Source organism: Gorilla gorilla, chromosome 1, assembly GCF_029281585.2.
Source record: "Gorilla gorilla gorilla isolate KB3781 chromosome 1, NHGRI_mGorGor1-v2.1_pri, whole genome shotgun sequence".
In the NCBI taxonomy this organism is placed as follows: Eukaryota; Metazoa; Chordata; class Mammalia; order Primates; family Hominidae; genus Gorilla; species Gorilla gorilla.
The window spans coordinates 114777532-114799998 of record NC_073224.2 but is presented as its reverse complement, the minus strand read 5'-3'; positions in this window follow the sequence as shown (position 1 = coordinate 114799998).

Sequence of the window (22467 nt, the reverse complement as noted above, 5' to 3'; positions counted from 1 at the left end):
ATTCACTACTATAGATTTTAACTATTAATAATATTAATGATGCTCACAAATATGCAGATTTAAGCACATCTTATAATAATAATGTATGCTTTAAAAAAGTGGTAGAACTGTAGTCCAGGGATGTTAATAAAAGTGGCAAATAACATTGCAACATTTATTTTTTAAAAAAGAAGATGAAGTCTTACTATGTTGCCCAGGTCTTGAACTCCTGGGCTCCAGTGACCCTCCCACCTCAGCCTCCCAAAGTTCTGGAATTACAAACATGAGCCATCAAACCCCACCCATATTATCTTACCATCCAATAGGAAACAGGTAAAAGAAGGAAGAAGGCTGGCAACCCAATGTACAGTATGTAACATACATACTGTTGATTGGTTATAAATCAGTGGGAATAAATTTATGTTTATACTGACTTTTGGGTTCTGTCATAGAGGCAGAACATGAAGAAATAAAAAACTTGGAGTAAAAGATAAATTCATTTGAGTAATAGGACTTTAGCAAACCACAGACAAACATTTAAGAAACCACCCTTAAAGCTGTTTGTGGGCCATGTTTTAGCCTATCAAAGTTGAACTTTAGGAGAGATACGTAATGACAAATGAATGTTTTTTTTTTTTTTTGTGACACTGTCAAATGACCCACTGGGAATGTGACCTTGTGATTCACCCAGGCGAGCAAGCTTGACATGATTGGACATAAATCTAGGTCAATAACTAAAGAGGTACTCAAATGTGCTACACGTGTCAATTGTGACATAACAAACTGAAGGCCATTCATTCTCCCTTGAGGGAATGAGGCTGATACAGCAGGGGACTGAGACTCCACTGCAGAATCAGGGTCTTGATGCTCACATACTGAAGGGAGTAGATCCTACTTCACATGTGGAGTAGGATCTACTGGCTCCTAAGGCTGAGTATTTCACAAAGAAACCCTCTCAAGCCCATTATTATTAGTTATTTTAAAGATCTGGTCTCATTTTATAATAGATCACGTCAGAAATAAGACTAGTCAGGATCAGGTACCTACTCATGATAACTTGATGGATATATCACTGAAGACCATCCCAAAGTCTCTGACACTACATAACGCTGGGATAGATTATTGAATACTAAATTTGAAAATAAGGGATAACATTGGCTTCTAAATTTTACAAATGTAACATTGCAGACAGACATGCACATGGGAAGCCCCATCAACTGCATAGGTACTCTTAAGGAAAACTTATTGGTAAACATGCAGAACATTTCACGTGCATTGGTCCACAAGATACAAACTCTGCCCAGCCTCAGAACTTGATATGGGTTCCTCTTTCTTGGGCTGATGATAAAGCGCCAAGTGAAATAAAAAAGATTCTTTTCACCTGGTAAATACACAAGACCCTAAAAATATTGTCACTGCCAAATGTAACTTGAATCTGAAAAACATTTGTTTCTAGCAGGATACAAGATCAACAGACAAAAATCAATTCTATTTTGTGTAATTCCAATGCACAATTGAAATGTAAAAAGCAATACCACTTACAATAGTATCAAACATACAAAATACATAGGGATAAATCTGATTGAAAATTACAAAACGTTGCACAGAGAACATAATGAATACCTAAAAACTAGAGAGACATTATTTGTTCATGGGTCAGGAGACTAAATATTGTTGAGATGTTAGTTTTCCCCAATTTGAACTATAAATTCAATGCAATTCCACTCAAAATCTCAGCAAGCATCTCTGGTGGAAACTGATCAGCTGATTTTAAAATTAATATGAACTAGCCTAACCAAAATGCCTGTACAATGAACAAACTTGGAGGGCTAGCTCTACCTGATTTGAAAAACTATTATAGTAATCAAAACAGAATGGTATTGGGATATGATCAATAAAATAGATTGATAAAATAGGAACAAAATATACAGTCTGAAAATAAATCAATACATATATAGAGAACAGATTTTTGACAAACATGAAAAAGAAAAATATATATTAAAAAATGTATAATCTTTCAACAAATGGTCAAGGATTTTTTTAAACAAATGAATATGATATATCCACATGCATATAAAAATAAGTAAAAAATCAGATCCATGTGTCATTCCATAAAAATTAATGTGTACCAGAGGCTGGGAAGGAGAATGGAGAGATGATGGGAGTTGGTTAATGAGTACAAAAATACAGTTAGATAGAAGAAATAAATTCTAGTATTCAATAGTGTAGTAGGGAGACCACAGTTAAAGATAATTTATTGTATATTTCAAAATAGCTGGAAGAGAAGAATTGGAATATTTCTAACACAAAGAAAAGATAAAGGTTTGAGGTGATATCTTAATTACACTGATTCGATCATTATACATTGTATATATTTATCAAATTATCACATATATCCCCAAAATATGTACAACTTCTCTATATTAATAAAAATTAATAAAATGTAGATCATAGACACACTTATGATGATTGAAATTACATCAAATATTTCTTCTGACCACAATTTTATAAAACTAAAAATCTACAGAAGGATTATTGGAAAATTCACATATACAGGGAAATTAAATCATGTACTTTTGAACAGCTCATGGGTCAAAGAACAAATCAAAAGGGAAATTTAAAAATTTCATGAGACAAACAAAAAAGAAAACAAACATAATAGAACCTTTGAAAACAGCAAAAGCAGCTCAAGAGACAAGTTTATAATGATAAATGCCTGCAATGGCAGGGTGCGATGGCTCATGCCTGTAATCCCAGCACTTTGGGAGGCTGAGATGGGTGCGTCACTTGAGGTCAGGAGTTCAAGACCAGCCTGGACAACATAGTGAAACTCCGTTTCTACCAAAATATACAAAAATTAGCCAGGCATGGTAGCATGTGCCTATAATTTCAGCTACTCAGGGAGGGTGAGGCACGAGAATTGCTTTAACCCAAGAGGGGGAGATTGCAGTGAACCAAGATTATGCCACTGCACTCCAGCCTGCCAACAGAGTGAGACCCTGACTCAAAAAATAAAATAAAATAAAATCATAATAAAAAAATGCCTACATTAAAAAAGGTCTCAGATAAATAACCTAACATTACACTTCAAGGAACTAAGAAAAGAACAAAATGAAATTAGCAAAAGGAAGAAAATAATAAAAATCAAAGCAGAAGCAAATCAATTAAAGAATAGAAAAACTATAGAAAAATTGACAAAATTGAGTTAACTTTTTGAAAAAATAAAATTGACAAACTTTTAACTAGACTGAAAAAAAGAGGGAAGAGTTAAATAGGATCAAAAATGAAAATGGATGCATTTCAACAAATGCCTCAGAAATAAAAAGAATCATAAAGAACTACTATGAAGAACTATATACCAACAAATTGGATAATCTAGAGAAAACGGATAAAATCATAGAAACACACAACCTACCCATATTCCATCAATAAATAATAGAAAGCCTGAACAGACCAATAACAAATAAAAGGATTGAAGCAATAGCTATAAACCTCCCAAAAAAAAGAAATGCCAGGACCAGGACTCAGGACAAAAGGGCTTCACAGCTGAAATCTACTCAACATTCAAAAAATAATTATTGCTAGTTCTTCTTAAACTCTTCTCAAAGATCTAAATAGAGAGAATACTTCCAAAATCACTTTATGAGGCCAGCATCATCCTGATACCAAAGCTAAAGACACCAAAAGAAAAGAAAACTACAGGCCAATATTGCTGATGAACACAGATAAAAAAATCCTCAATAAAATACTAGGAACCCAAATTCAACAACACATCAAAAAGAATATATGTCTTAACAAAGTGGGATTTATCCCTGTGGTTGAAGTTTGGTTTAATATACACAAGTCAATGTGATACAGAATGAAAGATGAAAACCACGTGATCACCTCAGTAGATACAGAGAAAGCAGTTGACAAAGCTCAACATCCTTTAATGATAAAAACTCTCAACAAATAAGGCATAGATAAAAATTTCTTCAACATTATAAAGGCCACTTATGAGAAGCCCACAGCTAACATGATAATCAATCAAGAAAAACTGAAAGCTTTTCTTCTAAGATCCAGTCCAAGTCAAGGACGCCCACTCTCACCATTTCTATTCAACATGATACTGCAAGTACTAACAAGAGCAACCAGGAAAGAAAAAGAAATTAAAAGGCATTCAAATCAGAAAAAAAGAAATGAAATCATTCCTATTTGCAGATAATATGATCCTATATGTAGAAACTTCTAAAGATGCCACAAAAAACCCTGTTAGAACTAATAAATAAATTCAGTAAAGTCATAGGACATAAAATTAACTAATAAAAAGCAGCTGGATTTCCATATACCAATAATGACCTATTCAATAAAACATCTAAAAATACTATTTATGATAATATCAAAAAGAATAAAATCAGCAATAAGTTTAACCAAGGTGGCAAAAGACCTACACACTGAAAACTATAAAACATTGTTGAAAGAAATTGAAGATATGAATAAATGGAAAGATATGGTATGGAAGAATAAATATTGTTAAAATGCCTGTACTGCCCTAATGTGGTCTACAAATTCAAAGCAATCCCTATCAAAATTCCAATAGCATTTTTCACAGAATAGAGAAACCCTCTAAATTTGTATATAATCATCAAAAGCCCAGAATAGACACAGCAGTCCTGAGAAAGAAAAGCAGAGTTGAAGCTTTCATACTATGTAGTTTCAAATTATATTACAAAGCTATAGTAATCAAAACTGTATGGGACTGGCATTAAAACAGACACATAGACCAGAAACAGAATAGATAGCCCAGAAATAAACCCAGGTACATAGAGTCTACTACTTTTTGACCATGTCCCCAAGAACACAAAATGGGGAAAGGATAGTCTGTTAAACAAATGATGCTTGGAAAACTGGATATCCACATGCAAAACAATGAAATTGGACACATATACAAATACACAAAAATCAACTCAAAATGGATTAAAGACTTATGTGTAAAATGTGAAATCATAAAATTTCTAGAAGAAAACATAGGGGAAAAGCTCCTTGACATTGGTCTTGGCAATAATTCTTTTGATAGGACATCAAAAGCAAAAATAAACAAATAAACAAATGGGACTACATCAAACCAAATAGCTTCTGCACAGCAAAAAAAAAAAAAATCAACAACATGAAAGGCAGCCTACTCATTTGGAGAAAACATTTGCAAGCCATATATCTGTTAAAGGGTTTATATCCAAAATAAAAAGAACATATAGAATTCAATCACAAATAAATAACTTGACTAAAAAATGTCCAAAGGACCTGAATAGATATTTCTCCAAAGAGGGCGTACAAATGGCCAACACGTATATGAAAAGTTGTTCAATATCACTAATCATCAGGGAAATGCAAATAAAATCCACGATGAGATTTTACCTCACACTTATTAGGTTGGTGATTGTATGAAAGACAAGGGAGAAATGTTGGCAAGGGTGGGTAGAAAAGGAAACACTTGTATACTGGTGGTGGAAATGTAAACTGGTACAGTCCTTATGGAAAACGGTATGGAGGTTTCCCAAGAAGTTACAAATATAACCCAGCAATCCCTCTTCTGAGTATATATCCAAAGGAAATGAGATGAACACCTAGTGGAGATATCTGCACTCCCATGTCCACTTATAAGTGAGAACATGTGGTATTTGGTTTTCTGTTCCTGCATTAATATGCTTAGGAGCATGGAATGTTTTTCTATTTGTCTTGTCTCTGATTTCTTTCAGAAATGTTTTGTAATTCTTGTTGTAGAGATCTTTCACCTCCCTGGTTAGCTGTATTCTTAGAAATATTATTCTTTTCATGGCTATTGTGAATGGGACTGCATTCTTGTTTTGGCCCTCAGCTTGGATGTTATTGGTGTATAAAAATACTACTCAATTTTGTACATTGATTTTATATCCTGAAACTTTACTGAAGTTGTTTATCAGTTCTAGGAGCCTTTGGACAGAGACTATGGGATTTTTTAGATATAGAATTATATCATCAGAAAAGAGAGATAGTTTGGCTTCCTCTGTTTGTATTTCAATACCTCTTATTTCTTTCTTTTGCCTGATTGCTCTGGCTGGGACTTCCAATACCATGTTGAATAGCAGTGGTGAGAGCGGGCATTTTTGGAGAAGTTAGAAAGATCTCAAATTAACAAACTATGGATTAACAACTCTGTGCTGAAAAGAATAGAGAAAAAAGAAAGAAAATTAACAAAGTGACATTACACCAAGGGGAATTAGGAAGAAAAAAAAAAGGAAACCAACCCCAAAGCTAGTAGAAGAAAAGAAAACCAAAATCAGAGCTGAACTGAATAAAATTGAAATGTGAAAATACATACAAAACTCAATGAAAGCAGTAAGAAAAACTAGAATAAATGAGTAAATTCATGGAAACATATAATCCCAAGATTAAATCAGAAAAAATAAAATAAAACCCAGGAATAGACCATAAAGAGTTCTGAAATTGAATTAGTAATAAAAAACCTACCATCAGAAAAAGGCCTGGACCAGATAGATTCATAGCTGAATTCTACCAGACATATAGAGAAGAGCTGATAACAATCCTACTGAAATTATTCAAAAAGTCAAGGAGGAAGGACCCCAACCTAACTCATTTTATGAGGCCAGCATCATTCTGATACCAAATTGGCCAAGACACACAACACACACAAAAAAAACTTCAGGCCAATATGCCTGATGAACACGAACACAAAAATCCTCAACACAATACTAGCAAATCCAATCCAGCAGCACATCCAAAAGCAAATCCACCATGATCATGTAGCCTTCATTCCTGGGATGCAAGCTTGGTTCAACATGTAATTTGATTTATCACATAAATGGAACTAAAATCAAAAACAACATGATTATCTCAATAGATAAAGAAAAGGCTTTTGATAAAATTCAACATTCCTTCATGTTAAAACTCTCAGCAAACTAGACACCAAAGAAACATACCTCAACATAATAAGAGTCATCTATGCCAAACCCACAGCCAACATCATACTGAATGGGCAAAAGCTAGAAGAATTCCCCCTAAGAACTGGTAAAAGAACAAATTAATAAATTTAACTTCAACAACACTTTTAGAAAAATGCTCTTCAAAAGACATTTGTGGCTGGACATGGTGGCCCACACCTGTAATCCCAGCACTTGGGGAGGCCAAGGCGGGTGGATCACATGAGGTCAGGCACTTGAGGCCAGCCTGGCAAACATGGTGAAACAACTGTCTCTACTAAAAATACAAAAATTAGCCAGGTGTGGTGGCAGGCGCCTGTAATCCCAGCTACTTGGGAGGCTGAGACAGGAGAATCGCTTGAACCCGGGACGCAGAGGTTTCAGTGAGCCAAGATCATGCCCCTGCACTCCAGCCTGGGCAACAGAGTGAGACTCTGTCTCCAAAAAAAAAAGAAAAAAAAAAGAAAAAAAAGAAAAAAAGACCGCGTTTGTAAGAGAATGAAAAGGCAAGACACACTTAGGAAAATATATTTGGACATTACATATCTGATAAAGAACTCCTGTCTACAACACTAAGGGAACTCTCAAAGGTTATTAAAAAGGAGACAAAAAAATCAAATTTTCAAATGAATAAAAGATATGTAAAGATACTTTGGCAAAAAAAATATGAAAGGCACATAACAACATGACAAGGTATTCAACATCGTTAGTAACTAGGTAAATGCAAATTTAAACCACTGCATACCAAGTAAAATGACTAGAGTTAAAAAATTCACCATTCCATATACTGGCAAAGATGTACGGGAATTAAAACTTCATGCATTGCTGATGAGAATGTGAAATTTTACCAGCACATTATAAAACTGTTTGGCAGCTTCTTAAAATAGTAAACTTGTACCTACAATATGATACTGCTATTACATCCAAATGTAAGGAAAGGATATGTCCACACAAATTTGTTGATAGAAGCTTTAGTCTTAACACCAGAAGCCATCCAAATCCACGAACAGGTGAATGAATAAAATAAATTGTGATGTATCCGTCCCATGGGATATTACTCAGCAGTATAGCAGAGCGATCTATTGATACACCTGACAACATGTCTACATCTCAAAATAATTATTCTGAATGAAAAAATCAAACCAGAAAAATGTACATTCTATATGATTCTATTTATAAAAAACTTTAGAAAATTAAAATTGATCTACTATGACAGAAAGACAACCAGTGGTTGCCTGAGATGGGGAGAGAAAGGTGAAGAAGGAATTACTAGGGACACAAGAAAACTTTGGAAGTGGAAGATCTATCCTCTATGGTTTTGTTTTGTTTTGTGTTGTTTGTTTGTTTGTTTTGAGACAGGGTCTGGTTCTGTCATCCAGACTGGAGTGCAGTGGCACAATCTTGGCTCACTGCAATTTCTGTCTCCTGGGCTCAAGCCATCCTCCCAACTCAGCCTCCCAAGTAGCTGAGACTACAGGGCTGCCTAGCTTCTGTATTTTTTTTTTTTTTTTTTTTTTTTTTTTTTAGAAATGCGGTTTCACCATGTTTCCCAGGCTGGTCTCAAAATCCAGAGCTGAGGCAATCTGCCTGCCTTGGCCTCCCAAAGTGCCAGGATTACAGGTGTAAGCCACTGTGCCTGACCTATATCCACTATCATGATTGCAGATGTATATTCTGTTCAAACATTTAAAATGATACACTTTAATTATGCATAGTTTCTTTCATGTAAGTTATATCTCAATTCCCAATATAATTCTCTATATTATCAGGACAAAAGAGAAAAATCATATGATTACCTTGACATACACAGAAAAAGTATTTGGTAAAATTGAAAACTTTTTCATGATTAAAAAATACAAACCCCTCAAAACTCTCAGCATAATAAGAACAGAAGGCAACACTTCCAACCCCACTAAGGGCAAATTTGAAAAAGCTACAGGTGACATTATATTGAATGGCATATGGTCAAATGCTTTTCTATTAAATCAGAGAAAAAAGGTAGAATATCTTCTGTTACTCTTTCAATCCAGCATTATACTAGAGATCTTAACCAAATCAATAAAGTAAAAAAAATTAATAAAATAAATAAAGGCATTGAAAAGACAGAAATGAAAGAATTGAAGCTGTCTTTATTCACAGATAATGATTGTGTATGTAAACAATCCTAGAAATCTACAAAAATCTATAAAAACTAAGCTATTTTGGCAAGGTATTGCCGAATATAAGTTCAATATAAATATAGTATGTTGTATTTCTGTATATCAGCAATGGGCATTTGGAAAATGAAATAAAAATACAATTTCATTTAAAGTAACTTCTAAATACATGATGTGCTTAGAAATAAAGTCAACAAAATTTATGTAAGGCTGGTACTCTAAAAACTACCAAACATTGCTTTGAGAAATTATAAAAGAACTAAATTAGTGGGGAGATAAACCTTGTCAAGAATCAAAAGACTTGTTATAGTTTAAAAGTCAGTTTTTCCCAAACTGATCTCCAGATCAATGTAATTCTAATAAAAATTCCAACAGGCATTTTGGTAGAAATTTACAAGCTGACTACCATTTGTATGGAAATGTCAATGATCAAGAATAATAAAAGAGCAATATTATAAAAATACAATGGTGAATGAATTCACTACATATTTCCAGAATTACTATACAGCTATGGAAATCAAGATCATGTGTATTGTTAAAAAAAAAAAATAGAACATACATCAATGCAAGAGAAGAGAGAATCCAGAAATAGATCCTTACATATATGTCTAATAAATTATTCTTAGACATGAATTTATATGCGTACATGTAAAATCACCTTTTTGAAGATTATTTATCTTTATGTCCAAAATATGGAACATTAATAGAACATCAAAAGAAGCCACAATATAGGAGATATCATATTTACCACCAACAAAGGATTTTTTGGGGTATATATATATATATAAAATGCAGTTTGATAAGATAAACAGCACTATAAAACAGTTTCTCAAAAGACTTGAATAAATACTTCAGAAAAGAAGATACATGAATGGTCAGTTAGCACATGAAAAGATACTCTTTAGTCATCAGAAAGATCAATCAATACAATGATGAGATACCATTATGTATCCATGAGAATGGCTAAAATTCAAAACATTTAAAATACTACATGTCGGTCAGGATAAAAAGCACTTAAAAGTCTTATACTTGTGGGAATAAAAAGTGGTACAACTCCTTTCAAAATCTGGCTAACAGTTTCTTATAAGGTTAAACATATACATATCAGTTGGACAGTCATTCCATTCCTAGGAATTTACACACTATGTCTGCACTATATTCTGTATGTGGATGCTCATTATACTTTATTAATAATAGCTCAAACATGGAATGACACAAATGTCCAATAACAAGTGAATGTATAAACAAACATGGTGTAGCCACACAAAAGAATACTACTCAGCAATTACAAGGAATTATTTATTGATGCAGATACTCATTTGGATAAATTTTAAAATTAAGATGATGCGTGAAAGAAGGCAGACACAAAAGAACACAGGTATAATTTCATTTATAGAAAATGGTTAAAAACGCAAACTTACCTAAAGTGACAGTGGCTCCTTGGGGCTGAGAGTTGAAAGACTGATGAACTTCAAAGGGGTACAAGAAACTTTGGGGCATAGGGAAATTCCTAACTAAATCTTGATTGTGGCAGTAGCTCCATTAGTGTATACATTTGTAAACATGCATTGAATTACACATTTTAAAGTGGTGCAGACTGTTGTACCTAAATTATACCTTTATCAAGTGGACTTCATAATCTTATTTTTTCCTTACTAGCTATTAGCAGCTAGAAAATGAAATTCAACAAAACCCAATAGAAATTAGTATCCAAAATCATTACATTCTTAAGAATACATACATTGAAGCAGATACAAAGCCTCTAAAGGGTATTGGTGAGAGAAATTAAAGAAGGCTAATATATATATATATATATATATATATATATATATATTATGTTCATGGATTGGAAGACTCCATTTTGTTAGGATATTACATCAACATAATTCTGATTAATAACTTTAATAGTAGTTTTTAGAGAAATTTAAAAGCTAATTTCAAAATGTATTTAAAAATTAAAGAATCTAGAACAGGCAAGCCAGTCTTAAAGAAGCAATAAATTGGAGGACTTACTGTGCTATATTTTAAAACTCATTTTAAAGCTACAATGACTTAAAAATTATACTACTGGTGTAAATATACATAAATATATCAAAGTAAAACAATGCAGTTTCAAACAATATGCCCACATATGTACAGTTATTTAAATTTTTTAAAAACAAGTACGCTAATGCCCTTAATTGAGGAAATGAAAGACTTTTCAATAAAAAAGTTCTTGAGTAAAATAATATTTGTTGTTTTAAAAATTTAATATTAACAACCACTTTCCACAATACATTAAATTTAACTTAAGATGTAAAAGTTAAAACTAGAAGTCTTGTAAAAGAAAAATAGAAAATATTTTCATGAACTTGACATAGGAAAATATTTCTTATACCAGATACTGTAGCACTCATCACAATGAGAAATAAATTAAATTGTACTTTATTTTTAAAAAGCTTCTGCTTATTACAGGTTATTGTTTAACAAGTTAAAAGCTATCTGTAAACCTGTAAACCAGAACTAATTATTTGCAACATATGTGTATATATATATATATATATATATACACACACACATATATGGACTCATTCATTTGAAATGGACTCATTCAAAATATATAAAGAACTATAGGTCACAAAGAAAATGACAAACAACCCAGTATATCAATGAGCAGAAAAATCTGAAAAGACCCTTTACATAAAAATATATCTAAATGACCAATAGGCATGTGAAAACCAAAATAGGATATCACTACACATCTGGTAGATTGGCCAAAATTAAAAAGACTGAAAATATTAAGTGGGTTAGAATGTACAGCAACAGGAAATGGCTTATATTTTTCATAGAAATGTAAAATAATACAACTACTTCCCAAAACTTTGTGTCAGTTTTTACCCTTTCACCAAGCAATTCCATCCCTAGCTATACATACTCAGGAGAAATGTGTATGTGTCTTCACAGAAAGAATTGTACGAGAATATTCATAGTTACTTAAGCATAATAGTCAACAAGTAAACCTGTCTACCATTAGAAAAATGATATCAAGCCGGGCACGGTGGCTCACCCCTGTAATCCCAGCACTTTGGGAGGCCGAGGCGGGTGGATCATGAGGTTAGGAATTCGAGACCAGCCTGGCCAACATGGTGAAACCCCGTCTCTAGTAAAAATATAAAAATTAGCTGGGTGTGGAGGCGCGTGCCTGTAATCCCAGCTACTTGGGAGGCTGAGGTAGGAGAATCCCTTGAATCTGGGAGGCGGAGGTGGCAGTGAGGCGAGATCGCGCCATTGTTCTCCAGCCTGGGCGACAGGGCGAGACTCCGTCTCAAAAAAAAAAAAAAAAAAGAAAAAAAAAAGAAAAGAAAAGAAAAGAAAAAAGAAAAATGATATCAAATTGTGTGATAATCCTACAATAAATAGGATATTACTTGGCCAAAACAATATAAAATGAGAGAAAGGCACAATCAAACAAATTAGTAGCATATATAACCACCTGAGTAAGAGAAGTCAAAACAAGAGAACATATTAAATGATTCCATTTTTATAAAGCACAAGAATAAAAAAAAATTCTTCTATGGTGGCTATTATAGTTTAGATATTGGTCCCCTCCAAATCTCATGTTAAAATTTGATCCCCAATGTTGGAGGTGTAGTGAGTGAACTCTCACTCTCTTAGTTCTTGCAAGAGCTGGTTATTAAAAAAGAGCCTTGCACCTTTCCTCTCTCTTTCTTCCTCTCTCACCATATAATCTCTGCACACACTGGTTCCCTTTCACCTCCTGCCATGAGTGGAAGCAGTCTTACGCCCTCATTAAGAGCAGATGTTGGTGTCATGCTTTTTGTGCAGCCTGCAGAACTATAAGTGAAATGCACCTCTTTTCTTTATAAATTATGCAGCCTCTGGTATTCCTCTCCAGCAACACAAAGGGACAAAGACAGTGACAAAATTCAGATTGTATTCTTCATTTGGGGAATGAGTATTGACTGGCAAAAGCACATCAGAACTTTTTGACATGGGGGAAAATGTTCTCTATCTTGATCTGGGTGTTATTATACAATGCATAATTACATTAAAATTTATTAAGTGTGCCCTTATGTTTTTTGAATTTTACTCTATGCAAATTACACCTCAGTGAAGAACTGTTAATATAAAGCAAAGGGAGAGATGACAAACACTCAAAAAAAGTGAAAAGTGACAGAAGATAAGTAACAAATATTCAGCATATAAATAATAGGTATCCATTGAGAAGAAACCAAAATCAATGGAACAGAACAAACAAAAAATGTATAATTTTAAAAAAGGTTTGAAATTTAAAAGTTTAAAATAATATTAAAATGACACACTGTTTCCTTGGGAAAATCAATGTAGAACCACAAACTCTGAGACCAATTCCTGTAAAAGTACTGTCATTCAGTTTGATCTAATGGTACAAGGTTAGCTTTGAAGGCCAAAAGGAACTGGCTTCTAATTCTTATTCCTCTTCTTACTAGATTTGTGACCTAGAGAAATTTTCTAATCTGTCTGAGTTTATTTTCTCATCAGGAACCAGATAATATCTAAGTAACTAGATAGTTTATGGAATTAAATATGATCACATTGCAGTGGACATGAACCCTAATTAAGTGTTAAGAATATAGTTACACTGAGCTTTCCTTTATCTACTTTAAAATTGTAGTCAAACAACAATTGACAAAGAATAGACAAAATATTCTAACATATTCTTCCATTGTTTCTAGAAAGAAGTCACACATGCAGTATAAATAATTAGAGAGGATCTAGTTTGTATTAAATAACCTTCCCCAAACCCTGAAGCAGGCCTACTTTCTAACACCAGAGGTGAAAGTCTTGACTGGGTCCAACCCCTGTGGTCTCTTCTGTCTGGAATGAACTGAGAAAGTCCACTGCAGTCTTAGAGTAGCACGGGCTGCCAAGCATTCTCAGAGTGGCTCTTGACTTCAACTCTAATGGTCCTGAGCTATAGATGCAACTGGGTTGGGTTAAGTTCAAGCTGAAATATATGACCACGGCTCTCGCCAGCATCAAAATTAGTGGAAGGATACCAGTCCCCAGAGCTCTGTTACAGGCCATGGGATGCTCCATGGAGGGGCAGTGGGCATATGAATACCGATCAGGAAAGATATTGTAATGAACGGGAGGCATAAATAAACAATGTCTATCCTCCACTAAAACCCAGGAAAGTTCTCATTCCAAAAGTGATGTCTTGAAGAAAACATAGGTATAAATCTTTGTGACTCTGGATTAGACATTTCTTAAATAGGGACAAGCAACCTGAAAATAGATAGACAAATGGATTTTATTAAAATAAAAAAACTTTCATGCTTCAAAGGACTCTGTCATTTAAGTGAAAAGATGATTCACATAATGGGGAACTATTTGCTAGTCATATATCTGACAAGGGTCTAGTATCTAGAGTATATAAATAATTCATAAAACAGCAATAAAAGACAACCAAATTTAATAATGAGAAAAAAGGATTGAATAGACATTTCTCTAAAGGGTACGTATGAAGGGCCAACAAGCTCCTGCAAATATGTTCAATTTTTTCATCATTAGGAAAATGTAAATTTAAACCAAAGTGAGATACCACTTCACACCCACTAGTGTTACTTAAAAAAAAAAAAAAGACAACGTGTTTGAAAAGTTATGGAGAAAATGGAATTCTCATATATTACTAGTGGAAATGTAAAATGGTATAGCCACTGAGGTTGGAAAAGAGTCTGTCAGTTCCTCGAATACTTAAACATAAAGTGACTTATGATGCAGCAATTGCACTCATAGTTATATAACCAAACAAATTACAAACAGATGTTCACTCAAAAACATGTACAAAAAAATTTACAGCAGCATTATTCGTAATAGTTAAAAAGTGGAAACATCCCAACTGATCATCAGTTGATGGACAGATAAACAAAATGTGATATAACTGTATAATGGAATATTATTTGGCCATAGAAAGGATTGAAGTACTGATGTAAGCTCTAACAAAAATGAACCTTGAGAATATTGTGCTAAGTAAAAGATGCATGTGCAAAAGGCCACGTTGTATTATTCCATATACAGGAAATGTCCATAACAAGTATATCCATAGGGAGATAAAGTAGATTAGTGGTTGTCAGGGACTGCAAAACAGGGAGAATTTGAGTGTGACTGGCAGTAAGTACAGGCATGCTTTTTGGCATTATGAAAATATTCTAAAATTAGATGGTGGTGATGGTTGCAAAACCTTTGGAATATAGTAAAAGACACTGAATGGTATGCTTAAAAATGGTGAATTTTGTGATTTATGAATTATAATTTATAAATAATAATAACAACGATAATAAAGCAAGGTGTCTTTCCACATCTCCATGCCCTATATTTTCATGAAAAAAAAAAAATCATCTCAGGGCCAGGCTCAGTGGATTACTCTTGTAGTCCTAGCACTTTTGGAGGCCTAGGCGAGAGGATCGCTTGAGGCCAGGAGTTCTAGACCACTCTGAGCAACATAGCAAGATTTCCTCTCTATAAAAAATAAAAAAAAATTAGCCAGGAATGGTGACGTGTGCCTACAGTTCCAGCTTCTTGGAAAGCTGACACAAGATGATCGCTTGATCCTAGGAGTCTGAGGTTGCAGTTGGCTATAATCAGCACTGCACTCCAGCCTGGGTGACAGAACAAGAGCCTATCTCAAGCATCTTGCATTAAAAGTAAGTGACCAGAATATGATGCTGACAGCATGCTGTGATGGAATGAAACAAATTAAATTCAAAAAGGTGTTGCTGTTCTTACTGTTGTTTGTAGAAATAAGGTATAAGGAAGAGAAACACATACTTGGAAAGAACTGACACAACTGAATTGGAAAATGTGGGAAGGGGATGGGGAAGAGGCTGCTCCACTTGAGATCTGGCTCCAGAGCTCACAGCAAAGGGAACTTGGGCAAGTTACAGACTCTCTGTGCCTTGGTTTTTTCATCAGCAAAACAGAAATAATCATCCTGTAAACTGTAAGGTCAATGGTATCAGTGGGTCCCCAAACTGACTGCACATCTGAATAATGTTAACAAACACATTCCAGGCCCATCTGAGCCCATAGCATCAAAATTTGTGCCAGGAGGAGAATGAACTTGTATTTGCACTAACCTTCCCAGCTGTTTCTTACTCTGATCAACTTGGGGGTAGGACCCATTGAGCTGCATCACATCATTCCAAAGCCAAAACACAACAGCAGAACAAGAATATTTTCAATGCAGTCTCTAAAGCAGAGGAGAAACTATTAGGGGAACCTAGAAGTAAAGGAGATCTGGCTTGCTGGGCTCCATTTAAACTTTATCCTGAGTACAGCAGAGACAGGAGCCCTTTGGGACACATGCCCGAGGCAGTGACAGTCCAGCTTTGGAAGAGTGGAAGCCCTAGTTTCAAATTCAAGCATGCTTTGAGTAGAAATTAAGTTTACCTCTTTTTGCACAGCAACATGGCCAATCTTTCCTAAGCTGCTCAGCTTACAAGAAAAGGAATCATATGGCTAAGAATTCAAACTTCAGCAGACCTGGGAAAGTAAGGAAGTCTTATAAACCTATTCTAGCTATCTAACAAAAGATCAGAAATTTAGCAATTTCTTTCACATTCAGGACAGTTGTCCAGAGGCATTGAGACATGAAGGAAAGATCTTCTAAAAATGGAAAGCATTCCTTCGTGTCCTAGGACATCTCTGCCAACTTTGGGGAAGTAAGAACACGGCTGTCCACTCTACAGTATGGGTTGCTTTTGCAACTAAAATGTCGCCGACATCATGAGACCTATACCCATTTCAGGGAGCCTTGGGAGGAGCCCAAATTACTGAGTGAATTGGACAGTGCATGGAGATGGTTCAGCACTGCACGGGTAAGTGCAGGAGCAAGGCCAGGTCATTCTGAGAGACAATGGGTGGCGCCTGATGGGGATAAACAAAGATAAAATCAGAAGTTTGTGCTTCATCTTCAAAAACTCAAACCAATAACTAATTTGTTCTTTATAAGTAATAACAGTTATTTTTCTTTTTACATGAGAATTTAATCTCAAAATGGAAATCAGAAAAATATTAAGTCCAGTGCATAAAACCTAAACAATAACTTATATTTATTCTCTCTAAATAGATCTAATAGTAAAATCCTCTTCATAAAACATATATTGTGGTTATAAAAAGGCAAAAATCTTAGTGAGACTCATAGGTATTCAATAGAAGAGTAAATTAAACACAGTCAAGGGAAGACCCAAGTCTCACACTTCAGACACTTCTGAATTTTGGTCCCAATACTCTAGGAGGGCACACCTCTGTCTTGGAAAATGATACAGTAATAAATATTCTTCCCTTGACTCATTCTGTTCATTCTTTCAGAATCACAGAAACAAAAAAAAAAAAAAATGGAAATCTGGTCAAATAAATAATTTGTTATCCCTCTTCTTCAGGTCTCTTATCTGTTTTTTATAAATAACAACATTACTTTAAGGATTATGGTGAAAATACAATGTCTATATATGTGCACAGTTTTGAGCAAAATGCCTGGTACAAATTGGTCAATGAATAATTACTGAATAATTATATAAATATTTACTGAATTATATGGATTCTATGAATAATTACTGAATAATTATTGTGATTGCTTTTATTGGCAGTGCTCACAACTCATCCCTGTGTGACCTCAAGTAAGTCATGTAACTTTGTGACCTCCAGTTTCACCATTTTTTTTTTTTTGAGATGGAGTTTCACTCTTGTTGCCTAGGCTGAAGTGCAGTGTTGTGATCTCAGCTCACTGCAACCTTCGCCTCCCGGGTTCAAGCAATTCTCCTGCCTCATCCTCCCGAGTAGCTGGGATTACAGGCATGTGCCACCATGCCCGGCTTATTTTGTATTTTTTTTTTTTAGTAGAGACGGGGTTTCTCCATGTTGGTCAGACTGGTCTCGAACTCCTGACCTCAGGTGATCCACCACCTTGGCCTCCCAAAGTGCTGGGATTACAGGCGTAAGCCATTGCACCCGACCTTCACCGTTTTTAAAATAAAGAAATGTTACAATTTTTTTTCTTGCCATATAATGTCAGGTCTCACAGACACCAGAAAATAAATTTATTTACATTGATACATTTCAAAGCAATGTCCTTACACAGTGTAGTTGGAGGATGGTGGGGGCTGCTGAGAGGCATGCTTTCAAATGAGATTGACCCAGTCCTCCATCCTTCACTTCTACATGAATGCTGAGTAGCCCAGGGTCATGCTCATTGCACCCTCAAATCACGCAAGTCCAGCAGCCAAACCTAGGAGACCTGGGCTGTGGGACTATCTCCCCAGTCCCAGGCTCACAAAACCTAGGTGGGGATAAAAGCTGAGAAAGTGAGGAGGTGGCTCGGGATCACTCTCCCCGACTCATCCCTCTCATCTAAAACTCACCTTCTACTACACAGAAACACTAAGGATCACAAACCACCTCTGACCATGTCTTGCCCCCTTGATCTTGCCATGTTCTGTTAGTGGAATGCAACTACACTTCAATGGTGTTAGACAAACTCAGAAAATATATATATGTCAAACAGTGTTCCATAAGAACTGCTCACGGCCCTGTTCTTTTCATTATATGGGAAAACTGAATGAAAGCAACAAAATAGTATCAGGTTTACAAAACTTCCCAAGATAGATGGTCACACGTGATATACGTATAAATTATTTGGATTACTTGATACCTTGAAAAGAGCTCTTGTGGGACTAGAATGACATCGATAAGTGACAAGTATAAAAGGTAGTGCTCACTGACATTAGAAAACAAATCAACCCACACATAGAAGAAAAGCTTTGAAGATAGTGGTGTCAAACTTGTCTTAAGTGCAATGAAAAGTCAAAATTCTCATCGAGTAAGAGAAAAGAAATCAACCTAACAATGAGATGCAGCAAGAAGAATACTGAGATGGGAAAGAAAACATTTTTAAAAAATGAATTATTCATTCACTTTTTAGTGGATACAGAAAAAACTGCAGAAAACGCTGAGAATATCATGGCAGTCTAACAGTTTGATATCTTTCACTTGTGGAAAAGCCTTCAGCTCTGTTTTAACTGAAAGAGAAGGTGTGGTGACTTCATAACTACCATTAAGAAAATATAACATGTTGAATAACTAAAATCAGAGCAGAACTGAAGGAAATAGAGACACAAAACACCCTTCAAAAAATTAATGAATCCAAGAGCCGGTTTTTTGAAAGGATCAACAAAATTGTTAGACCGCTAGCAAGACTAATAAAGAAGAAAAGAGAGAAGAATCAAATAGATGCAATAAAAAATGATAAAGGGGATACCACCACCGATCCCACAGAAATACAAACTACCATCAGAGAATACTACAAACACCTCTACGCAAATAAACTAGAAAATCTAGAAGAAATGGATAAATTCCTCGACACATACACCCTCCCAAGACTAAACCAGGAAGAAGTTGAATCTCTGAATAGACCAATAACAGGCTCTGAAACTGTGGCAATAATCAATAGCTTACCAACCAAAAAGAGTCCAGGACCAGATGGATTCACAGCCGAATTCTACCAGAGGTACAAGGAGGAACTGGTACCATTCCTTCTGAAACTATTCCAATCAATAGAAAAAGAGGGAATCCTGCCTAACTCATTTTATGAGGCCAGCATCATCCTGATACCAAAGCCTGGCAGAGACACAACAAAAAAAGAGAATTTTAGACCAACATCCCTTGATGAACATTGATGCAAAAATCCTCAATAAAATACTGGGAAACCGAATCCAGCAGCACATCAAAAAGCTTATCCACCATGATCAAGTGGGCTTCATCCCTGGGATTCAAGGCTGGTTCAACATACGCAAATCAATAAATGTAATCCAGCATATAAACAGAACCAAAGACAAAAACCACATGATTATCTCAATAGATGCAGAAAAGATCTTTGACAAAATTCAACAACCCTTCATGCTAAAAACTCTCAATAAATTAGGTATTGATGGGACATATTTCAAAATAATAAGAGCTATCTATGACAAACCCACAGCCAATATCATACTGAATGGGCAAAAACTGGAAGCATTCCCTTTGAAAACTGGCACAAGATAGGGATGCCCTCTCTCACCACTCCTATTCAACAGAGTGTTGGAAGTTCTGGCCAGGGCAATTAGGCAGGAGAAGGAAATAAAGGGTATTCAATTAGGAAAAGAGGAAGTCAAATTGTCCCTGTTTGCAGAAGACATGATTGTATATCTAGAAAACCCCATTGTCTCAGCCCAAAATCTCCTTGAGCTGATAAGCAACTTCAGCAAAGTCTCAGGATACAAAATCAATGTACAAAAATCACAAGCATTCTTATACACCAACAACAGACAAACAGAGAGCCAAATCATGAGTGAATTCCCATTCACAATTACTAAAAGATAATAAAATACCTAGGAATACAACTTACAAGGGATGTGAAGGACCTCTTCAAGGAGAACTACAAACCACTGCTCAATGAAATAAAGGAGGATACAAAGAAATGGAAGAACATTCCATGCTCATGGGTAGGAAGAATCAGTATCATGAAAATGGCCTTACTGCCCAAGGTAATTTATGGATTCAAGGCCATCCCCATCAAGCTACCAATGACTTTCTTCACAGAATTGGAAAAAACTACTTTAAAGTTCATATGGAACCAAAAAAGAGCCCACATCGCCAAGTCAATCCTAAGCCAAAAGAACAAAGCTGGAGGCATCACGCCACCTGACTTCAAACTATACTACAAGGCTACAGTAAACAAAACAGCATGGTACTGGTACCAAAACAGAGATATAGATCAATGGAACAGAACAGAGCCCTCAGAAATAACGCCACATATCTACAACTATCTGATCTTTGACAAACCTGAGAAAAACAAGAAATGGGGAAAGGATTCCCTATTTAATAAATGATGCTGGGAAAACTGGCTAGCCATATGTACAAAGCTGAAACTGGATCCCTTCCTTACACCTTATATAAAAATTAATTCAAGATGGATTAAAGACTTAAACGTTAGACCTAAAACCATAGAAACCCTAGAAGAAAACCTAGGCATTACCGTTCAGGACATAGGCATGGGCAAGGACTTCATGTCTAAAACATCAAAAGCAATGGCAACAAAAGCCAAAATTGACAAACGGGATCTAATTAAACTAAAGAGCTTCTGCACAGCAAAAGAAACTACCATCAGAGTGAACAGGCAACCTCCAAAATTGGAGAAAATTTTCACAACCTACTCATCTGACAAAGGGCTAATATCCAGAATCTACAATGAACTCAAACAAATGTACAAGAAAAAAACAAACAACCCCATCAAAAAGTGGGCAAAGGACATGAACAGACACTTCTCAAAAGAAGACATTTATGCAGCCAAAAAACACATGAAAAAATGCTCACCATCACTGCCCATCAGAGAAATGCAAATCAAAACCACAATGAGATATCATCTCACAGCAGTTAGAATGGCAATCATTAAAAAGGAAACAACAGGTGCTGGAGAGGATGTGGAGAAATAGGAACACTTTTACACTGTTGGTGGGACTGTAAACTAGTTCAACCATTGTGGAAGTCAATGTGGCGATTCCTCAGGAATCTAGAACTAGAAATACCATTTGACCCAGCCATCACATTACTGGGTATATACCCAAAGGATTATAAATCATGCTGCTATAAAGACACATGCACACATATGTTTATTGCGGCACTATTCACAATAGCAAAGACTTGGAACCAACCCAAATGTCCAACAATGATAGACCGGATTATGAAAATGTGGCACATATACACCATGGAATACTATGCAGCCATAAAAAATGATGAGTTCATGTCCTTTGTAGGGACATGGATGAAATTGGAAATCATCATTCTCAGTAAACTATCGCAAGGACAAAAAACCAAACACTGCATGTTCTCACTCATAGGTAGGAATTGAACAATGAGAACACATGGACACAGGAAGGGGAACATCACACTCTGGGGACTGTTGTGGGGTGGGGGGAGGGGGAAGGGATAGCATTAGGAGATATACCTAATGCTAAATGGCGAGTTATCGGGTGCAGCACACCAGCATGGCACATGTATACATATGTAACTAACCTACATGTTGAGCACATGTACCCTAAAACTTAAAGTATAATAATAATAAAAAAAAAGAAAAAAAAGAAAATATAACCTGTTGGGAAACTGTTTCTTCCTTGTACACACAAGAAGCGAACAATGAGGAATATTCTTAGATGTACTGGGAAAGAGATGGGTCTGTGGCATTGTCACAAAAGTACACAAATACTGAGAATGACTGCTGAACAAATGGTCCCCCTCAATGGTGACCCTCAGGTAAGACCAGGAGGTGTTGTATTTCAGCAAACCCTGGGCAATTGTAATGCAGG